The 24,314-nt window shown below is 33.0% G+C and overlaps 1 protein-coding gene across 2 annotated transcripts in view; it reads left to right on the forward strand.

Moving 5' to 3' along the window:
• The window catches only part of Tmtc2 (Transmembrane O-mannosyltransferase targeting cadherins 2), a 1,074,543-nt gene that overhangs the window by 610,327 nt on the left and 439,902 nt on the right, over positions 1-24,314 (forward strand). The window lies entirely within an intron of this gene.

The following is a 24,314-nucleotide window of genomic DNA, read 5'->3' on the forward strand; positions in this document are numbered from 1 at the left end:
GATTTCCAGATCATTGTGAAGTGTTTGGTTATATACAGATAAACAAATACCTCATAAAATTAAAAAGTCCCAAAAGAAACAAATTTGGAAGTGGGGGTCTAGCAAAGCCATTCGTGCAGTAAACGTTATACAGTGAGGAGCTGGATATTTTTACAGTGTTGCATTGTTTCTTTTACTCACGGTATTTAAATTTAATTTTGTTGTGATTTTACGTTTTGTATTTGTGTATTTTGTTGTACCCATTTTTATAGTTTGGTTTATTAGAGATTTTTTTAATAGTTTATTAGTATGTACTAAAATCAATATTGTACTCAGCAATTATAAAGTTAAATTTAATGAAAAAATACAAATAAGAAATGTATGTTACAATTTGTCAAACTTGCAGACTTAATCAGAACTTTCTTAAATTTTTTAATAATCAAAAATAAGGTAAACTATTAAATAAACAATTTAAAATGAAATTAAATCCAGAATTATTACAAAAATATAAAAAGTTAAAATAATTTTTGATCATCAGTAGGATCAACATCTTCTATGTCTGTTTCTGGTAAAGCATCTTTTAAGTTTTCGGAATAAGGTAGATCAGTGAATTCGTTTTGGAAATATCTAGGAATCACGTTTTCTTTACAAAGTTTGAGGAAATCGTTATATTCGGTGTTTGCTATCGGTAACAGGGCTAGATGTTCCAGCGAATAACTTATCCATCAAAAAATGATCAGCTATTGGACCAATGATATTGATTTTATCGTCATCTGTATGAGTCCCAGTTGATGTCATTAAAAGATTATCATCGGACACAGTCTCACCCTGAAAATAAAAGAGTAATTTGTTATGTGTGGTTAGTAACATCAGACACTAATATAGTATTAGAAACACTAAAAATATTAGACATATAGGTAATTATAAAAAGTAAACCTTTGGTAGATACCCTTGCGCTTGCCAAGTTTAGGATGTTATGTATTTATTTTTTACTATTAATTATAAAAACAAAACCATACAATTACGTTCATCCACAAATGAGTTCAAAATAAAGTAATACACAATAGTAAAAAATAGAGATTTGAACTATTCCACATTTCGGACTACACTGACCGATTTCTTTCCATATTTGGTTTAAGTCGTCGGATTCTTCTGGTACATCATTTTCCTTTTGTCTGTTTTTAAGTTCTCGACATTCGTGGTTAAGTTCTTGTACTATCTTCTGTCTCGTTTCTATATCCTTAAGTAAGCTCATATCTGATTTCTGTTCTCTCTTCTTTCTTTTTTTGCTTCAACGTGTTTTTAATTTTGGCGACGAGCAGGGTGTGGTCGGAAGGGACATCTGCTGTACTGGGGTAAGTTTTTGCGCTTTGTATGCTATTTCGGTATCTCTGGTTGATCATGATATATAATCTATTTGGTTTCTGACGCAATTTTTATCATTGTCTTGTGGCGGTTTCCATATATAGTCTGCGCGCAGTTAATTTGAACTAGCACTATTCTGACTTATTCTATAAATGATATTTAATATTTCTTACCCTGGAATATTTGTATTATCACAAATAATGGTGATGATGGATATTCCATCAATAAAATTCACAAATATTACCATATATAACCTTAAAATTATCACGTGCTCTAAATGTGATAATTGTTTAGGAACGAACTACCAGTATACTGGAAAATTACAGTATTAGAGACTACATACATATACGGCGTCTATAGCTCGTTCCTTCACTCCCGGTCGGTGTGAATATAAAGCATTGAAATTAGTAGATCTGTGGGCCAGTAAAGTGGTAGTCAGTGTATTACGTCAAACTCGAACTACCAGTGTAGTGGTAGTCAGGTGCGAAAGTGTTAAAACAAAAAGTTTACCAGTAAGAGTTGTTTCAAGATGCAAATCATTTGGGGAGGATAATTCCAGAAGCATGTCAGGAAATTTTAGCAGCTGCCGTAAAGGATGTATGTCGGTAATTAGCCAATTCAGTTCAGCCAGTTCAGTGTATTTAACGAAATGGTGGATATATCGAGGTATGTCGATGGAATTAGTAAAGATTAAATTCTCAAATATTTCTTTGTAATACCTACTGCTTTATTACTTTATTTACAAATCTCACTGTATGTCTTTATTTATTACGTATTTAAATTGCAAAATAATTAAAATCCATCAATAAGCAAAACGATTATTACGTTTTTATTATTCCCAAGCGATAATTTAAATTTGAATAAAACAATTAAAAATAATTATAAAGTACAAATATTTTTTAAATTAAACTTTAAACAACATTTTGTAATGCCAATTTTTAATATTGTCAAAAAATGTACTTTATTCCTAAGCAAAATTTATACCACAATTATGTTAAGAGGCGGATTTTTATATGCAGCAAATTTATTTATGCTGTCCAAGTGATAACGATGTTTCTCAATTTGGATTTCCTTCAAAGCAAAACCCTGGTAGAATATCACTGTTGGCGACAGAGGATAATAGATGACGTTGAGGGGAGAAACGATATAAATTGGTATATTTGCACTTGGTCAATTAACCTGATAGCTTGACGTTGAAAGCTGACAAATTATAAAACGTCAAGACCTTTATGTTGACATTAGTCAGAAAAGCAACTTTATGTATTAACTTAATACGAAAATAAAGCTAAAGTAAATTACTGTTTTTAATGTTCTTACTTACTTTAACTTTTTGTACTCCCCATATTTTATTGGTTTGTTAAGTTTTTTATCTGTAATTTAAAGCCTCCTTCACATATTTTTCTTACACATAGTATTTTACTAATTTTCAATAACTGTATAATATAAAGAAGTAAAGTAAACCAAAAAACAAAAGGCCTTATTGTTGATTGATATTGTTATTGTTACTGATATTGTTGACTTTAAAGCCTACAGTCAAAGAAATTGCTATTTGCGCTTAAAAGGGAAATTCTTTAATTACAGTTTGATCAATGCACGTGCCCTTACCGATGAAAAACCAGAGGAAATAAAAGAGCAGTTCTTCGAAGACCTAGAGCAACCCTACAGAAGATGTCCCAGAAATGACATTAAGATTGTATTAGGTGACATGAATGCAAGAATAGGACGAGAGCGAGTTTTCATGCCCACAATAGGAAAGTAAGTGATCTTAAAATTAAGGACTACAATTTCAAATACCAGTAAAGGAAATAAAATGGATAGAAAAAAATGGAATGTGCAAAAGCTGAGAGATGTGACAATTGCAGAACGATAGTCGAAAAACATCAACAACAGGTAAAGGAATTAAAATGTAAATGAAGAAAGATCATTGTTTTGACGATGAATCCAATAATGCAAAAAAAAAGAAAAATACTAAGCCTAAAGAAAGACGCTTACCCGACGAACTAGAATAATTATAGAGAATTATCAGACAAAGAGAAGAGAAGAAAAGAGAATGCACAAAAGAAAACATTGAAACCGCTTAAACAAGAAACTTACATATATAGAAAATCTCACGAAAGAGAAAGAATTCGGAGCATTCTATAAAAAAGTTAACATCAACAGAGAATAATTCAAGGCAACCACAAGACAAATCAGAAGTCAGAATGGCGACCTATAGCCAACAAGGAAAGATGTATTGAATAGATGGGTGGAATACTTTAACCAGACACTTAATATAGAGAAAGAATAAGGAAACCTAAAAAGCGGAAGAGAAGTTAAAGGAAACAGACGAGAGGAAAAAGGAACCATCAACGATTCTTGAAGTTAAAGATGCAGTTAAAAAACTAGCCAAAAACATATCACCCGGAATAGATAATCTCCCAGCTGAACTATATATAGAAGGTGGCCACGAAACCATAATAGCATTACAGTAGCTTACAAAAGAAATATGTACACATAAATGATTGGAATTCTTTGCACCATACACAAAAAAGGAGATATCTTTAAATGCTCTAACTGCAGAGGATATCGCTTTGATATAATTATCGATTTGATATAACCATAATTATTGCAGCGTATAAAATATTTTCCACAGTACTGTATGGCACCATACGCAGAACTGATAGTAGGAAAATATCAGGCTGGTTTCAGAGGTGGTAAATCGACAATTCATCAGATTGCAACCCTTAAACAAATTTAAGAAAAAAATACTGGAATATGGCATAGATATTCATCACATATTTATAGACTACAAAGCAGCCTAAGACTCTGTGAATAGAAGAGAAATGTTCAAAGGAGTGAAAGAGCTAGGAATAACAAATCAGTTGGTAAAGTAAGAATTCAGGGGGAACTGTCTAAACCTTTTAAAACAAATAACGGGTTGCTCTAGGGAGACCCTCTCTCCTGTATACTGCTCAATCTGGCTTTGGTAAAAGTAATATGTATGTTACAAATCACAACCGTTATTTAAATATATAAATCAGTGCAAATCCTTACCTATGCTGATGATATCAATATTGGTGGGAGAACGGAAAACGCTGTATGAGAGGCGTGTGTAGCATTAAGAGAATGAGCTGCAAAAATAGGCTTAATAATAAAAACCAATAAAATGAAGTAAGTGAAAATAAGCACGCAACCATAAATCCTACGATCACTTGATATAGAAATATGTTTCATATGGTTCAGATACCTGGACTCTAACAAAAAGTAATTGAAAACATGTTAGGATGTTGCGAAATAAAAGTACTAAGGCGAATCTCTGGAGCAGTGAATAACAATGGGGTGTGGAGAACACAATACAAATTCGAACTTTATAGAATGTACAAGATAAATAAGACAAAAATTCTTGAGGAGGCTAGGATCCATGCAGGGTTGCAAAGCCAGAATGATGATGATGCACGTAAGGAAGTATTAAGTTAGACCAAAAGTTTTCATAAACAATAAATGCTATTTGCGTAAAACTTAAGAGTAATTATATAATCTAAACTTTAAACAATATCTCACTAATCAGGACGAACAACATAAAATTTATATATCAAATAAACACTGAAAGCTTTGTTTTCAAAACTTCTACAAAATTTATTATAATATATGTGGAAATTTTTACTGATATTATATAAAATGAATTTCAATCAAGAAACGGAAAATTTTTATATCGGTTTAATTTTTAATTTTAGTTACCTCAACCGGATCCTTACAGCACTGGCGATATTTTCGATACACACTGTAGTATATAATATGCGAATAATGAGATATTTTGTGTCAATCCCTTTGTCCGATTTTCTTTCTTGCTGACCCCAAATTTCGACCCCTAAAATTCTTTATGGCATAAAAGCCCTATTGTTGAGTTTTTCTGTAGCTTTGCAAGTTCTTAATAAGGTCTATTTTACTAATGTACGGGGAGGTTTAGATAAGTGTATAAAAAGTTTTAATAGGTTATTATATTTTAGCTATATTTTCTTTTTCTTGATTCTGAAAAAAATAAATTGATATTACCCTCCGTAGTAGAAAACCGGATGGTAATTGAGGATTAAAATTGACTGAGGGTAAGAAACCTCCCCTTCTTTTTGCGAATCGGCGGTCATGATGATTAGTATTATACGAGCGCCTCCGGAAAGTTATAATATGGTCGAGTTGTTATTAAAGGAGATCAAACAGTTTCTCTCCATATATATTCATCCCTCTTGTGGAGGGTGGTCGATAAGCCTGAATATTAATTTTCTCATTGAAGTGTGCAGCACAGTAAGTGCTCTGTTTCCTGGTTTGTTGAGTTTTGGCGTTGGTTTGATGGCGTCTACATGAATAAAGTGGGTATTAAGTATACCTAGCAATTAAAACTTTTGGTACATTACGAAAACTAAGCAAATATGTTAAGATGAAAGGAATTTCAAGTCAGACCAATTTCTCGTTTTCTAGTTTGAACGATATTAATGTGTCTAATTATTCCAGAACAAGTCTCTAAAAATACACTTATTTCAAATAAAATAAATAATGGTTATATATCTACTTGTGTTTATTAGTACACAAGGCCTTTCTTCGTAATTTTCTAAGTACATCTAAAAAAAAAAAAACAAAAATTACTGTGCTTCCAATAGTAAAACTGAAATGCCTTTAAAGTATGCATATGAATATTTAATTTTCAGGATCCCGTTATTTCTTTTGGTGTTAAATCATGCCTACTAAAATTTCCAAGAAGTTCATCGGGAGCTAATGGATGCAACCCCTTTTGTCGGAAGAGAGCTTATTACCTGCAAGCGGGAGCCAATTCATGTGCAGCTGAAAAATCTTCTTATAAATAATTGTTATCTGACTCATTTATATTGACAATTCAGATATATATTATACATTTTAAAGTAGACAACTTTAAAATGATATTTGGTTTGGTAGAAGGACAGAAATGTATTTGGTTTGGTTCTTTTCTTGGTGAAGTTTATAATTAACCCAGTAAGACAAAAATTTAATATTTAATAAGCAGCATTATAAAGCAATATTAAAATATTTTATTATATCATGCTTTTTGCTTTTCACTGATAATTTATTAATTTTCCATTTATTGAATTTATATATTTCATGCCGAAACTCAGATAACTGTTTCAATTTATCCAAGGTCTCCACAAATTTCACTAACCAGTAACGTTTTTATTTGACTAAATCAACTTTTTGTCCAAACCTTTATCTTTATACAAGATTAAAAACCTTGTTTTTCTGTTTTCTCACTCTCCTCTTTCATCCATAACGAACACGGAGAATAATCTGGCCTATATTTGTTAGCCATCTTACAATCTCGACAATCTACATACTGACAAATCTCTCACAAAGTCACACTTATGAGAAGGATAAAAGTTATACGGTACTAGAAGATTTGTTCCTTTTTGAAGTTATACTTCTATACCCGCGTTCGACGTTGGAAATTTGTACGGGACTAAATCGGCAAAATCATTACATATGTAAGATATAGGTAAGAGAGAGAAGAATATATTTTCTCGAAGATATATTTTCTCTCTCTTTCTCTCTCTCGAGAATAAAAATGTTCCTTTTGTAAATATATTTAATATTTATTAATATTATTATTTTTTTTCTATTAATATTATTATCATGGTAAATTAAACATATCTGCGTAAGTAAGTTATGTATATTGTCATTTTTAAATACTTATGAATATTGCATTTTAATTTGTATTGTATTATTATATCGAATTATGTTGCAGTGTATTGTATTGTATTTTTATATTAATAACAAAATAAACAATGAATTTTACTGCAGAGTATGTGTAAATTTTTTTTTGCATTTCACTTCTTGCATACATAATACATGAAAATAAAAATATATCATCATCATTTTGGCTATACAACCCTGTGTGGGTCCTAGCCTCCAAAAGAATTTTTTTCCAGTCGTCCCTATCCATCGCCTTCCTCCGCCAAGAACGTATTTCCATATTTCTCATATCTTGATCTATGTTATCTAGGAATTTTGTTCTGGGTCTTCCTCCTCTTCTTTAACCAATAGGTCTATCAAAGAGCGTTTTTCTAGCTGGGTCGGTTTGCTCCATCCGCATTACATGATCTACCCACCTCAGATGTCCTATCTTAATGTGTTTTACGATATCTGGTTCCTGGTATATTCTATAGAGTTTGAAGTTGTATCCTCTTCTCCAGACACCATTTTCATTTACCGCTTCATAGATTCGCCTTAGTATTTTTCTTTCGAAACATCCTAACATGTTTTCATTGCTTTTTGTTAAAGTCTAGGTTTCTGAACCATATGTTAGGACTGTGCGTATTATTGTTTTGTAGAGTTTTACTTTTGTATTTCTTAATATAACTGTAGATTTAAAAAGGAGATTAAGCCCAAAATAGCATCTATTGGCAGTGCAAATTCCGCGGTTTATTTCTGCGGTAGTGTCATTTTCAGTATTGACGAGCGTTCCCAGGTATACAAATTCGTTAACTGATTCGACGACGTCGTTTTCTATAGCAAGTGGCCGTAGTATTTGTGGTTGCGCACCTATTTTCATGTATTTCGTTTTATTGGTATTTATTATTAAACCCATTTTTGTAGCCGCTTCCTTTAGTGCTACGTACGCCTCCCGTGCTGCGTTTTCCGTTCTCCAAACAATATTGATATCATCAGCATATGCTAGGATTTGCACAGATTTGTTATATATTGAACCGGTAGTTGTGATTTGTGACGTACGTATTACTTTTTCCAGAGCTAGATTAAACAGTATACAAGAGAGTGGGTCTTCCTGACGTTGCCTGTTATTTGTTTTAAGAGGTTCAGAGAGTTCCCCTTGGAGACGTACTCTGCATTCAACTTTTTCAAGGGTTAGTTTGTTAGACTTACCAACTGATTTGGTACTCCTAGGTCTAATATTGCTCCAAACAATTTTCGTTTATTTACAGAGTCGTAGGCTGCCTTGTAATTTATAAATATGTGGTGCGTGTCTACACCGTATTCCAGTGTTTTCTCTAGAATTTGTCTTAGGGTTGAAATCTGATGAATTGTTAATTTACCACTTTTAAAAACCAGCCTGGTATTGTCCTATTATTCGCTCTGCATATGGTGCCATATGGTGCCATATGCCTCTGCATAGTATATTGGAGAATATTTTATATGCTGCATTTAGGAGCGTAATTCCTCGATGGTTAAAGCATTCAAAGATATCTCCCTTTTTGTGCATGGTGCAAAGTATTTCAATATTCCAATCATTTATTTTATAAGCTGCTGTAGCTCTATTATGATATCGTGGCCACCTTCTTTATGTAATTCCGCTGGGAGATTATCTATTCCTGGTGATTTGTTTCTGGCTAGTTTGTCTGTTGATGTTAACTTTCTTATAGAATGTTCTGAATTATTTCTTTCTGTTGAGGTTTTCTATATATTTAAGTTCCTTTTTTAAGTTGTTTCGTTTCTTCATTCGCTGTATTTCCTTTTCTTCTCTTCTCTTTGTCTGGTAATTATCTATACTTCTGTCTAAACCAGTGATTTTTTGGGTACAAGTTTCTGTTCCTATTTCATCTTGTGCTGCTGACTCAATATCTTCCTTTATCCTGTTCCAGTAGGAGTCTATATCTCTCTGATCTTCTTCGCTTAGACTTTGATTCCTTAACCTATTGGTAATATTTTTCCAGTACTGTTTTGTAACAGTTGCATCTCTCAGCTTCTGTATATTCCATTTCTTTCTATCTATTTTTTTTTCTTTGTTGGAATTTGAAATTCGAGCCCTTATTGTTAAGATCACTAATCAATGTTTTGAGTCTATGTTTGCGCCTTTATAACTTCTGCAGTTTGTTGTGTCCGTTCCGTGTCTTGAATCTATTGAAAAATATATATTTTCATCAAAATATTGATTCAATCCTTCATTTAATATACTCCTATTACATGTCAAATGTTGTTTATATACAGCAAACGATGCATCATATACCTATATACCTAATTCTGTTTCTCGTTCTGCTCTCTCTTACCTATAGCATTACATATGTAATGATTGTGCAGATTGACTCTGACATTCTGAGATTCTGTGACATTTCACCTCTAGACTTTAGCTTTTGGGGCTACCTAAAGTTTAAAGTCTACATGAATAAACCAGATACGATTGAGGCATTGGAGGCCAATATTACTCTAATCATAGGTGAAATACCAATTGAAATTCTGGAACGAGTCATCGAGAATTGGAAAATTCAGAATGAACCAATTTAATCGTAGTCATGGCCAACATTTATAAGAACTTATCTTTAAGAAGTAATGGCAAAGAATGGTTCTTTTGTATGATAATATTTTCAAATAAAATTGATTTTTTTCATTGTTTTTTCTTGTTGAAAAAAGTACCTCTAAATTAATCACCCTTTAGATACACCTTTGACATAAATATATCCCGTCAGAATAGAGTGTCCATTTTACTTGCTTGGATATTTTTAATTGAAAGCCGACGTGCAGAAATACTTCTTTCTAGTAAGCGACTAGATTACCTTATTAAAATAATAGTTTGTACTTTTTATTGGTCAATTTAGTATAAGGGTACACATATTAGTTGATTGGGTTATTGTTTTTTCTTAGGGATCCTTAACATTCAAAAGTTTTTAACTGTACGTTAAAGATAAAGGATATGTAGGGTAAATTATTTGTGAATTGTATATTTTTTATAACAAAGCAGGGATTTCATTGGGTTGTACATAATATAGGTTTTGTTAGTAGGTACTTTTTTTTCTTTTATTTTCAGAAATTAATTACGATAACCCATACAGGAATATAATATATTTTGGAAAGTAACGTTGATAGTTTCCTGGAACTCACATTTTTTTTTTGTTCGTTTCTTTTACAGGCATGCAAATTGAATGAATCCTTTCTGAGTCCCAATAGCGCATTTCCAGTATAGGGTGCTAGACAAGCTGCATTTATTCTCACAAATATTGCGTCGTGAGCATAACTCTTTTATTTTTATTACATTAGACACTACATCAGCCAACTGCCTATTCTTGTTAAATTGGTGCTTACCACAAAAACCCATACCTACAATTTTTGTTTCCAAAGAGTGTCACGAAAAAATCTTTTTACTTCCTAAATATCTGCTCTATTTGTAATTAATATATGTAGATACTCTACCAAAATGTTTCCCTATTATTTTATAAACACTGCGTGTTCTTGCTGAAAACACCACAAATAGTCGGAAGTATTATATTAAATTAATAAACGTTTTCCCAAACTCAGCAACCATTAAAATGGTCATAAAATTAGTTTTATTGTGTGTTTGATAACACAGTTTAATGCTATAATTATGACGATATTACTGAAAATCTCTATAATTTCCCACATAACTAAAAACCAGTTTCTGGCAATCGACGTTAAGTGCCAGTATAATTTTGTCATAAAATTATCATTAAGGTTGTTAGTTAAATCATATCAATAAATTCATTTTATAAGTTTAATACTAATTTGACGTAAAAATAGTGTGGAATCATTTTAAATATTCGGAAAACTGTTTTACAGATAAGTGCGTGAAATATCATTTAATTTTTGAAACAGGCTCTAAAAACAAAAAAACACGCTTACGTGTACATACAAATCAATTTGAGTGATATAAATGCAAATATCGAAAAAAAACCACAAAAGTGTATAGCCCACAGGAAGATAGTTATAATAATGGAATAAGAACTGTGAACTTGCAGTCTCTTTAAATATAACAGTAAGTAGCACAAATTTATAGAGACATTTACATAAGGTCCTGAGTTAACACCAATGCTGAAACATAGTAATCGATGCTAGGCACGGATCAAGTTAAGTTAGGTTAGGTTTAATATTGTCGATCATGCCTAGGTTAAAGTTGTCCTTGCAATTCAGCCTTTTGGACAAACTCAATAAGGCCTGTAGTGTTACTTCTACGAAGTAGTAGGACTTGACTTGATAATGCTTAAAGCAAATAAAGGGTCCAATGCATAAACCGGGCAAGTCCACTTTTTGGGCAAAACGAGTTAAGCGCATTCATGCGCAGTATAAAATTCTACATCTATCAGCGCGTAAAGCAGCTCGACAGGATTAAAAACATCGATAGTCGAGTGTATTATGTGTTGCCTGCTTTTTGATAATTTGCATAAACTGGTGAATTCCTGGCGTTGACTGGTTAATGCACAGTGCTTTTAGTTCTCAGTCAAATAGGTTATGATTGATGGTGTTGTTTAAAATATTGAAAATAGTAACAAAAAGTTTTAAGTTGGTCAAGTTTCTGAACTTTAAGACCCATTTACAACAATTTTTTGTGAAAAATCTTTTACGGAAGAACAACCAATTTGCCATCTCGAAATATCGTGTCATGCGATATGAAAAATTAGAAAGCGAAATAACGTTTAAATGTAGCGAAACAGTTAACTTCATTGTACAGTTATATAAAAAAAAAGGGTACAAGTATTAGAAAGAGAAGGTAACGTCATCCTATTTGTGTAAAACCGGCTGGGATTTTTGGAGGTTATCAAATGTCACAGGCTATTAAAAATATAAATCATTGGCGTTGAGCATTAATTAGACGAAACCATTTATTCAACAATTATATAAAGAATAATTTTAATGACTGTTACAAATAGAATTTAGTATTTGGTGATAGAACCGTCTGCTTCTATAACTTTATTTAGTCTATTTGGCATACTTTGAATTATATTAGATATCATATTTGGATCAAGATCTTCCCAGCACTCTAAGATTGTATCCCACAATTAATCTGAACTTTGTGGCATAAAATTTCTTTTATATATTTTTTTAACAATTTTGCCCCAAATGTTTTCAATTGAATTTATATCTGGACCGTGCGCAGGCCATGGCAATACTTTCAGGTTTTGCGTTTGAAACCAATTCCTTACGGCATGGGCAGTGTGGACTGAACAATTATCTTGTTGATATATAAAAGTATTATTAGGATACAATTGCTTAATAGAAGGGAGCATTACGTGTTCCAAAACGTTAATGTAATTGTCGGCAGTAAATCTTCCCTCTAATCGCCAACAAACACCAGGTCCATGTATACTAATCCAACCCCATACATTTACAGAAAAACGTCCAGATTTATTATGAGAGTGAATATATCATTCTTCAAACCTAGTATTGGCTGGACGATAAACACGGATTTGACCATTATAGGTCGACTGAAAAGTCTTTTCATCAGTAAAATTGACGTTGTTCCAAAATTGTGCTTCTGCTTATAGTAGGTTGGGCACCAGGAAATCCCGTATGAATCCTTGAATCCTTCGACGTCGCAAATGGATTATCTCTTAAGAATTAAACTAAAGCAGCATCTTGTTGAGGAGTGGATACTTTGGAACGCCCTGAACCAACTTTTCTTTTTAATGATTCTTGTTGGACCCATCGTTGCTTAATTCTCAAGATTGTTTTCAAATTTCTATTATAGAAATTTGCTAGCGCACGAATTGACCATCCTTCTTCCATTTTCGTAATTATTTGAGCCTTTTCAATCTCACTTAAATGACGAGGCATATTAATTTTTTATTGTACGTAACGTTAAACCTTCTATCAAATTAAACGTCTTTGACGTCTATGAGTTGCATTTTTGATCACTTATGACATTTGATAACCTCCAAAAATCCCAGCCGGTTTTACACAAATAGGATGACGTTAACTTCTCTTTCTTATACTTGTACCCTTTTTTTTAATATAACTGTATTCAATACTTTTGAAATAATAGGTAAGAGGAACTTTCAGCCCCTGATCTTACCAAAACATGACCGTAAGTTGTACACTGAAATAAGAAAGCCGAAAAAGAACAAATTCGAGCATTTTATGTTTTTGGCAACAAATTATGTGCCACAATCTAAAGAAAGTTATATGGTGTAGCGTTTCTGGGAAACTGGACAAGACTCTAGGCTAGATACGCCCTACCATCAGAAATTACAAAAGATTCGTTGGAGCCGTAATAAGCACGGCCAAAAATCATATACAAAGAGGCTACCGAAAAGAATACATTCCTGGTAGGTCCCATAACAGCGAAGAACTGTACCAAAATGTTCTTCAAAGTGGCGATCAAGAATTATTAGCCGATGAACTGCTCCATAGCCTAGATGCACCAAGAAAACAAAAATGGACGGAAACTGTAGAAAGTCCTAATTTTCAAACATCAGGTAGGCAAGCATGGACACTACTAAGAAAATTAGGAAGCAGAACTCATATAACAAGGAACAAAACAACAATTAATCCAAACACTATTGCCTTACATCTAGTGTCGATATCTAGGACCCCGAAAGACAAGCAATACAGAGTGAAGGTAAAACAAGAGCTCCAAACTTTTAAAATTCCAAGCTGCAGAAACCGAATATTCCCGCCCTTTCACTTGCCCTTTCACTCAAGGATGTAAAGCCAGGTAAAGTCCCAGGTTTTCACAATATTCATCTCGAATTCTTATTTAACAGCGGCGAACATGCGAGGGAATGGATGGCCCCTTTTTTTACAGATATTATGAAGACCGTTACCATACCACAGGAACTTAAAGATCATTGCCATATTAAAACCAGAAAAATGAATTGATAACAACTCTAAGAACTATAAACCAATAGCCCTACTTTTGGCGACGTTTAAGCTACTAGAACGACTTATCTACAACAGAAATAATCCAAAACTATTTGAATCAATACCGGTTGATCAAGCAGATTTCCGACCAAAAAGTAGCTGCGCAGATTAGATTCTTTCACTTACTACATTTATTGAGGCAGGTTTCCAGAGAAAACTTTAAACTGCAGCCACATTCATTGACCTAACAGTGGTCTGCGGTATAGTCTGGAGAGAAGACATGATATACAAGCTCCTCCATACAATCTCCTGTAAATCAACAGCTCGAATAATTAACAGCATGCTAGACAAACAAACGATTCAAGTAGTCATGGTAACCGACCTCAGCAACCCAAGAAAACTGAAGAATGGACTACCTCAGGGATCTGTCCTAGCTTCTCTTTTCTTCAGCTTATACATCGCTGATATATCAGAAACCAGATCAAGGAAGATTGGTTACGCCGATAACTGGGTCTTTGCAACAAGGTGTAAGTCATTTGAACAAGAAATGCTCACGGCGGACTTACACACAGTGGGAAAGTATTTACATAAATGAAGACTCTAACCAAACGCTGCCAAAATACAAGTTACCAGTTTTCACCTAAATAACAAGCTTGCAGGAAAAACACCCAACATCAAATTCGAAAACACCATACTCGCCTACAATAAAACACCAAAGTACCTTGGGGTGACTCTTGACAGAACCCTATCTTTCAAGGAACATCTGTCAAAAACAGCGGAAAAACTTAAATCTAGAAACAACATCATCCAGAAACTGTGAGGCACAACCTTGGAAGCATCGGCTTCCACCTTGCAATCATCTGCCCTGGGCACTTGTCTTCTCAACCGTAGAATACTGCTTTTCAGCTTGGCTTAACAGCCCAGATATACATAAAGTAGATGACCAATTGAACAACACAATAAAAATGATTCCTGGTTATCAAATCCACCCCTAAGCAATGGCTTCTAGTACTGAGCCATATTCCACCACCTAAACTACGGCACATACACTCCCTTACTAGTGAGTACAGAAAGATGCTCAGTAACGAGTTTCTGCCAATCCATCAAAATATAGATGCTGCCAACGGTAACCGTCTACCTTCCAGACGACCGCTAAAAAAAACAGCACAGTTTGGCGTGGAAAATGTGTTCAACTTAATGACCAGTTGGACTCGAGAATGGATGGAACAACAAAATAGCAGCTTACCCTCCATTACACAAAAATCACCAGGTTTTGACTTACCACGCAACACATCGACTATGCTAAACCAAATCAGAACCCAACACGGCAGATGCGGTTACATGATGCAAAAATTAGGTAATTGGCATTACCACTCTGTAACTGCAGACAACCACAAACTATCTGTCACATTACAGAACAGTATCCCACAAGATCCTATCAAGACAGATCAGAGAATTTCCTAATGGCGACTGCAGAATCGATAGACTATATAAATAAGTTAGATGTTCGTTTGTAAATATATGTATCCTGTTTTATACAAAATATTTATAAATTTAAATGTTAATGTGTCAAATGCCATACAATAAATAAATAAAATGTGCCACACTGTGACCAATGGTTTTATGAAGCAATCCGAAATTACCATCAAAGCGTCTCACCAGACAATAATAAGAAAACTTCGATTAGAATTTAGTGACAATGAGTAAATAAAATAAAGGATTTAATTTCTAGTTCAGCGCTTTCGTCTGGCAAAGTTATCTTCAGAGTTATGGTCAAAATTTAAAAAGTACCACTGAGAAAGAGGGAATTCATTGTAAAAAAAACAAATTAAAAGACAGCACATTAAAAGACTCCACAAAAAAACACATTAAAAGTTTTGGACATGGTACAAGTATCCATCCACTTGAATAGAGTTGAAGCGACAGACAAAGGTCATATGTTTCTAAAAGTATGCTTAAGAATGACAACTGCAGGCTCTACTGTGATTACAAACCGACCAACCTAAATAATCTGAGTACTAAATATAACAAAAAATCGCCAAGTACAAGAATATGGAAATTTAAATACGAAGACAGTCGAAAATGGGAGGTACCAAGACGATTCCTATCATTATCTCTACTACTAAAGTCATTCAGAAAAATCTCCTACAAAACATAAAAACGTCTGAGTGAATATCTTTATCAGACCATGCGGAAAACTTTGCTTCTCTCGAGGTCCAGATATACACGAAAATATGGGGGATATTGTGGCATATTAAATTACGTACGGCTCGATTACACGGACAGAGCCCCACCAAAGTACAACCCTTTTGATACCGTAGATATCTGGAACGATTAAATTTTACTCTTAGAAGACGAACGTTTCGCTAGACGAAAAGGAAATCTTAGAATGAAAAACAATTACCCAATTAAAATTTTATTATCCCACAAGTAACAAGGAAATACTAAATTTTCAATTACTTTAAATTCAGATAAAGGCAGTTATCTGAATTGTGTTTCGAAACTATTTTACGGATTTAATATCAGATGTCGCTATTGCGTCCGTTTCGAAGCCATTTTATTGTTGCTTCTTAAAGACAGAAAAGATTTATTTTTCACGTTAAGAACGCCTATGAATAACTGTTCTGATGAGCTTTATTAAAGCGAAATACGTATAAACAGATACATAGACGATTTGTACGTGAAATGAAATCTTGACTGTCTTTTTCATTTTATTCGGATCTACTCTGTATGAGTACAAGAAACCAATTCGCTAACGATTTCTGCTTAGTTGAGGAGACATGTCGTGGAATGCAAATTTTAGATTCCCCATGTTTCTATTAACATCTTTATCAACGTCTGGCTATGCCTTGCAATTTTTAGAAGGCTCAGATTAAGGCAGTTATCTGAATTGTGTTTTGAAACTATTTTACGGATTTAATATCAGATGTCGCTATTGCTTCCGTTTCGAAGCCATTTTATTGTTGCTTCTTAAAGACAGAAAAGATTTATTTTTCACGTGGAGAACGCCTATGAATAACTGTTCTGATGAGCTTTATTAAAGCGAAATACGTACAAACAGATACATAGACGATTTGTACGTGAAATGAAATCTTGACTGTCTTTTTCATTTTACTTAAATTTATTTTAAACTAGTTTCTGGAATAGATGTTTAATTAAAATGATAAAACAATTAAAGCTTAATAAATTCAAATTATTTACCAGAGGGTGATGCACTGCATTCTCTTAAATATAAACCTTAATAAAAGCGAAAACCGAAATTAAGCATCAACCTCACGTTCCCACTTTGACCATATTAAAGCTATTATTTATAAAATCTAGGACAGGGACAGTACGAATCCGTAATTCACCCCCAAACAAGTAATACAATTTGAATACAATCCTGACATATTTTCACATCCATCAGTTTAGAACATCCCATGGTAGAACAACTACCAATGCAGACGTAGCTACACGCTAGTTGCACACTAATTCATTTTAATAATATACACAACTGACGCCGTGTCCTGTACCCGTTCTGCATTTCATTAACTCTTTCATTATATCCGCAGTGCACAGACATCGATTCTTGTACTTGGTGAAGTAGATTAATAAATTACTTCTTAACGTAGTCTACTTTTTTAAATTTTACTTCTCTTTGGTGTGAAATAAATAAAATATTTTAGTATATATTTACCTGATTAAATGTTAAATTTTTTCTTAATTACCTTTTTTATAACCTATATCTTTTTCGATAATGGTTCCGTATAAGTTATCCCGCCATTTCTTCTCTGACTTATAACAATTTTATTGTCTTTTAAAGATATCTCTTGTACAAACAATTGAAAGTGTTAAAGGCACATAAAATTAACGAGGCCGCGTTGCTCAGACTCGGTAGAGGGGTGGTTCTTAAGACATTCTCACTAGTGCATAAACAAAAATAAAATTTTTGAGAGAAAGAAGAAAAAATATTTAAATTTTACAGTATGTAAAAATGTTTTGGTTTGCCGGCGAAGAAATCATTTGAAAATTCAAAATTATTCATGTGCATTTTTTTAAAATATAGGTCAAATGTTTCTCTTCATATATATTTATCAACGCATTTAATAAGTGTTATTTGTTTAAGATTATCTAGTTGGTGCTATAATTGTTAATTTCTTTTAAATAACAAAGTGTATGAAAATTTATATCTAAATTTACTAAATAATAAACATACGGGTCTCGTTAAAAAATAATAATAATTATGTAAAATTATAAAAGTTTAGTAAATAAAAAAAAACATTGCTATATTTTAAAATAAAAAAATAAATAATTTATGAATGTTAATACAAGTTAAGAGATATTATTTATTTTATTTAATCATCGAGAAGATAGCACTTGTATATGTAATCGAGCAGAGGGATGTAGGTAAGATATCAACAAAACAGCAAAATACACAAAAAAGAAAAAATATCACCAGCTTTTAGAAGAGACAACAACTTGGGCAAATATATTAAAAAAAAAAACAGGTACCAAAATAAAAAGCACTTACACAGTGGTGTTTACAAACTTAAATGTAGCGACTGCCCAAAAACTTACATCGGTCAAATTCGTAGAACTTTTAACAAATGTATAGCAAAACATAAAAGGGCTTCCAGTTATATATTCTACATATGCACTTCAGCTTCTAGGTCATAATAATTCTTTCAAATTCTTCACATCCAAAATAAAGGCCTTTAGCTATTTTTATTAGAATCAATGAAAATTAACAAATTTAAAAATTCAGACCTAATTCTGAATGACCAACTTAAAACAAACAGTTTTCCCCTCCTCAACTTATTCAGTTAACGACAATAAAGTGTAAACACATACCAAAAATAGATCACTTGAGAAAGGCACTCTGTCGAAACAGCTGCAGTAATAAGGTATTATAATAAATTTTGTGGAAGTTATGAATACCAAGTTTTCAGTGTTTTATTGTTATATAAAATGAATTTCCATCAAGTCACGGTCGAATTCTTCACTGAGCAGAATATAGCCCATAGAAAAATTACAATGGCTTTTATGATGGACATTCTCGGGAAAACACACTACAAGTGTCTCACTCTATAATCAGAAACAAAATTTAGCTATATTTTTCCCGGAGAAAGCTTATCTCTGTCAGAATTAGGCCACAACCTAAATTATTCCATTTAAAAAAAATTCTATGAGACCATTGTGTCATCTCTTAAGAATTGACAATCAGTACAATTTTAATTACCAGATCTACTTTTAAAACGGAATAAGTGATACAAGATCGCCTAAAAATTATTGATATTTGAAATAAATGGAATATGGTAAGTTTCGTATTTTTCAATACTTAGTTGTACTAATACTTTAGCTCTAATCAGGTGCCATATGTTTTCTTATTCTTTGTTTTCTTATGATGCAATCTCCCAAAATGGTCTGCAATTATTATAGCTGTTCTTATGTTTGATGCTGCTGCCTCAAACAACTTTAAGGAACTGTTTTCAAACCATTCTCCTGCAATCCCTTGCCTTTGCCTTCATCTGAATCTCTTTTTCTCTATTTTACCCTACAGGTTCATTTAAAGTAGTAAATTTCTCTTTGCTAGTGTAAACACAGTGGTTTATAGTCTGTCTAGGTGATCCGCAATCGCACTGTTAACCCTCCGTAGCCGTACGGCTTGATTGAAACAGTGAGTTAACACATTTATTATGTCCCGTACATATGCAATTAAGCCTTGTTCAGATGAGCCGAAGCAGATTTGATCCGATTGATGTGGGGTGTATATCTGGATATGGGGTGGGGTGTATATCTGGATATAGTCTGATTCCATTGTTGGCATACATCGTGTTGACCATTGCCAATGTATATCGTAAGTATTACTTTTTTGGGCAGTTCTGATATATCTTGATGAATTGATAATTGTACATTGGCTACAATTTCCTGGTACCCTCTCACTAATGGTATGTGCACTATTTAGCCATACTGGTGGACAATATTTTGCCATTGAAAAAACTAAAGGTATCGCAGACGTCCGAAGTGTATTTCTAGTACCTCAAGTTGTTTCAGCAAGTTTTTTACTATCTTGTTCTTGTTCTCAATTAACCGGTTGCGTTTGTAAGATAACTTCTAAATGTGAGTGTTTTATTAAATGTGACTTCTAGATATTTGGGTTTGTGGTTATTTTTGATAGCTGTGTTATTTAGAACATCATTGAGAGTATCTCCTGCAAGTCGACTCGACAGGCGAAAAAGACAGGTTTCAGTTTTGCTTATGATAGGGGGTGACCGCCAGCCCTTAAAGTATGTACTAAGTGTAGTTAGATCTTCGTTTGGAACTCGTCCTCCTGCTTCCTTACTTTTATCTTGCAAGCCAATAGCAAGGTCGTCAGCATAAGCGACTTTTCTCGATTTTTTTAGGTATGTCCTTCGTATAAAAGTTAAATAACCTTGGAGCTGGCGCTGATCCTTAAGGTAAGCCATTGTTTAGTTTTCTATCGTTACGTGCATTATTCATACTTGTATACTTAAAATACTCTGTTAGTAAATTGTTTAGTAGCTGGCAAGTATTGAGGCAGGGTATTATTTTCATCAACTTATAAATAAAGCCCTCTCTCCACACAGTGTCATAGACAGCTGTTAGGTCTCTAAATGTTATAGCAGATTTTTTATCTATTTAAAAGCCAGTTTTAATAAATGTATTTAAGAGCAACATTTAGTAAGGTCACAGCAGCATCGTATTCTTCCAAAACCATTTTTCTCAATTCGTTCAGCAGCCTTAATAATGTTTCATATTTATTTATATAAGAATCGTTCTACTAAATTATACAAACAACTAAGTTAATAGTTAAATAAATTTCAGGCAGTTTGTTGTCGTTGGCAGGCTTCTGATTTGCGATAATTTTTGTTGTTTTGAATTCTAGAGGAAGCACAGCTGTAGTCAAAATGTCGCTTAATAACTTCTTGAGCCACTGCGGCGTTTTTGTATCGGTGTAGTGTATAAATTCAGGATGCATTTTCTGTTTTGGTTTAGTGGAGTGCTTCGTTTATTTCATCCAATAAGAAGAAACTGAATATTTAATGTCGCTGAAGTATTTGGTTAAGTTTATCACTATTATTGACATGTCCTGTCTAATCTTACCCTCAAAGGACATATTTGGCCTTATTTCACTATTTCTTCTAGTTACTTTCAAATCTTTAATTCCTTCTATTGGGTGAATAATGTCTCACTGTTAAATATACCGGAACCATCATAAAATATGCTTTCTCCTTTTGTCATTAATTTATGAAACCCTTAGAATTTCCCTAATATACTTATTCTTAATTCTTTTTTGTCACTTCACTTATTTATCTAGGCAATCTCTAAAACATGTGTCAGGTATTTTGTTTTTATTTTTAACTACCTTACATTTAATTTCCTACATAAAAGCTAGTATTATAGCAGTTTTATAGAATTTTGTCTATAAATACTCAGGCTTAATCCTATTCAGTTTTAAACATTTTCTTGTGCCTGAGTTGTCTCTTGTCTCCACTATTTTAGTTTTTGTTTTAAATGCCTTTCACTATTTCCTAGACTATTATCAAAATACATTAAGTACCAGGGAATGTTACACTATAGTTTTGTCCAACTTCTTCTTTGTCTAAAGGTGTCTATCTTCTAGTGATATTGTGGACCTCAGTGACCCATTTTATTCTGTTTACATTAGTTTAAAATAGATCAGTTGGTGTTAGACCAGTCCATTTTTTAAAAGTTATTTAAGTACAAATTGGTACTAACATACTGCTTCTACATTCGTGTGGCTATTAAATAAACCTGTAAGGCAACTTGCTTTCTTTGTTTTATGTTTGGCTATTGTCAATATTATTATACCTGAAAATTTGGCTAGGAAGTATTCTTCGTTAAATTTTAATGTACAAAGAATAATTTACAACAACAGCATAAAAAAGAGAAGTAAAATTAAAGTAAGCCGCATTGCAATTACACCGTATTTACAAAAATGTCAAAACAAAGTTTACAGTCATTATATTGTATATCTCCGCAGATCCAAACAAAGTAGATATCTGCAGTGACATAGTTACCAAAACCGAAAAATAAAAGCTAAACTTTTGTCTCATTATCTATACTTGTAGCTTCTGTTAGGATGGAACATTTATATTTATCTTTTTCTTTTTTCCGCCGATAACGAGGGTGAAGTCGACATGATCTTTGTTTTCAAAACAAAAGTTGTCAGTGCTTATAAAAGCGACATAACAAACTTCCTTCTTTGTAATCATTTCCCTAAATCCAATTACACAGAAAAACTAACTTAGTTATATTAAAAGTTAAAGTCTCGCGTCTGCTTTTTCAGACCATTAAGTTGATTACGTCATCGTTGCCTGCTCATTAAATAACGAAAGGAAATACTTATCGACAATGTAAATAAAAACTGTTTTCCGAGTAATTAATTAGTTCAGGGAACACAAACCTTCTTGTTTTTCCTTCCTTTCACCTTTAGCTCTTTCCTATTGTTTGCATTCCCTTACAGGGCCGTAGTTTTATTGTCTAATGAATGAGCTTTCGAGAGTTCATTGTACCGATTCACTCGAAAAGAAAGATCCATTTACAAAATTGCTGCCAAACACCGACACCTATTTATATTTTAAAGCAATAAAAGTAATTTCGTTGATTTAACAATTAGACAATCAGTATGAGAATATACGATTTTGATTTATTATTAGTTTTTTATTGACGTAATTTTCAAAACAAAGACGTAATTTTAATTCCTTAAAGATTGTGAATCTCAGAATCGAAAGTCAGAATCGAAAAAGCACGTACTAATTTTATGAAAATAAAAAAGTCCATCATCATCATCATTTTGGCTTTACAACCCTGTGTGGGTCCTAGCCTCCCCAAGAATTTTTCTCCAGTCGTCCCTATCCATCGCCTTCCTTCGCCAAACACGTATTTCCATATTTCTCATGTCTTCATCGATGTTATCTAGGAATCTTGTTCTGGGTCTTCCTCTTCTTCTTTGACCAATAGGTCCATCAAGGAGCGTTTTTCTAGCTGGGTCGGTTTGCTCCATCCGCATTACGTGGCCTACCCACCTCAGACGTCCTATCTTTATGTGTTTTACGATATCTGGTTCCTGGTATATCCTATAGAGTTCGAACTTGTATCGTCTTCTCCAGACACCATTTTCATTTACCGCTCCATACATGCGCCTTGAATGAAAAGGTCCTATGAGGCGAAAATTTAACATTAGCTCTTAAAGTACGCCTAACAAAATGTTACGTATACAGTGTACCATACTATGGAGTGAAATCATGGACGTTAAATCTAGACACATTGAGAAGACTTAACGCCTTTGAAATATGGACCCATAGAAGAATTATGAGAGTTTCCTGGGTAGATAAAGAACAATGAAGTACTGAGAAGAATAGGTAAAGAGAAGGAAGTTGAACTTACAATTAAAAAAGGAAAGCTGCAGTATCTCGGACATGTGATGCGGGGCGAGAAGTATGGCATTCTGCGACTCATAATGCAAGAAAAGATAGATGGCAGAAGAGGCATCGGAAGAAGACGAATTTTATGGCTTAAGAACCTAAGAGAATGGTTTGGATGCAGCTCAAAACAACTATTTAGAGCTACTGCCTCAAAAATTAAAATAGCTATGATGATTGCCAATCTCCGTAGCGGAGATGGCACCCGAAGAAGAAGAAGAAAGATTTTGCTGTAAGTTATAAATGACAAAACTATGATTCCAAAAGTAATTATTTAGGACATTTACCATTTCAGCTTACAATATGGAAGTATAATACAAACTTTGTAATTTATTTTTGATAACATTGAAACTCTATATTCCTTTTCTACTCATAAAAACATAATAATCTGCAAATTAAAAAAAAAAAGAGATACACGGAACTCGAAATATATTGCCAATGGGCCTCACAAGCTTCACCCGACTGAACATGCATTTTTTTAATACCTTTTTGCGCCATATATCATATTATATAAATTTTATTGAAAATTACCTCTGAAGTTCCCTGAAATTGTTCTCCCTCGACCAAATGTATAATGTTTCTAATATTTACTCTTATATGCGTCATAATATATTATATACAATTATCTTATTAATTAATAACATGTGATAAATAATAAAAAAATTACCTCTGTAGTCCTCCAAAATGGTTCTCTTCCGAAGGAATGTGTAATTTTTTTAATACCTTCATACATCATAAATTTTGAATTAAATAGACACACTATAAATGGCAACACTGCACTTTGTCGACTTTCCACGAACCTTCGTTGCCCCGTCGCCAATAATTTGTCATTATACTGTGGTTGTTTAAAATAATAACAGCCTAGATTTTTAATTTATTTTTGTAAACAACATGTCTGTTTATATGTCCGCAGAAAAGGTTTAAATAATAAAATGGTTTTATAGTGGTAATTATGGACAACAATGTGTAGATTTATTTTCTGTG

Source organism: Diabrotica undecimpunctata, chromosome 4 (genome assembly GCF_040954645.1).
Source record: "Diabrotica undecimpunctata isolate CICGRU chromosome 4, icDiaUnde3, whole genome shotgun sequence".
NCBI lineage: Eukaryota > Metazoa > Arthropoda > Insecta > Coleoptera > Chrysomelidae > Diabrotica > Diabrotica undecimpunctata.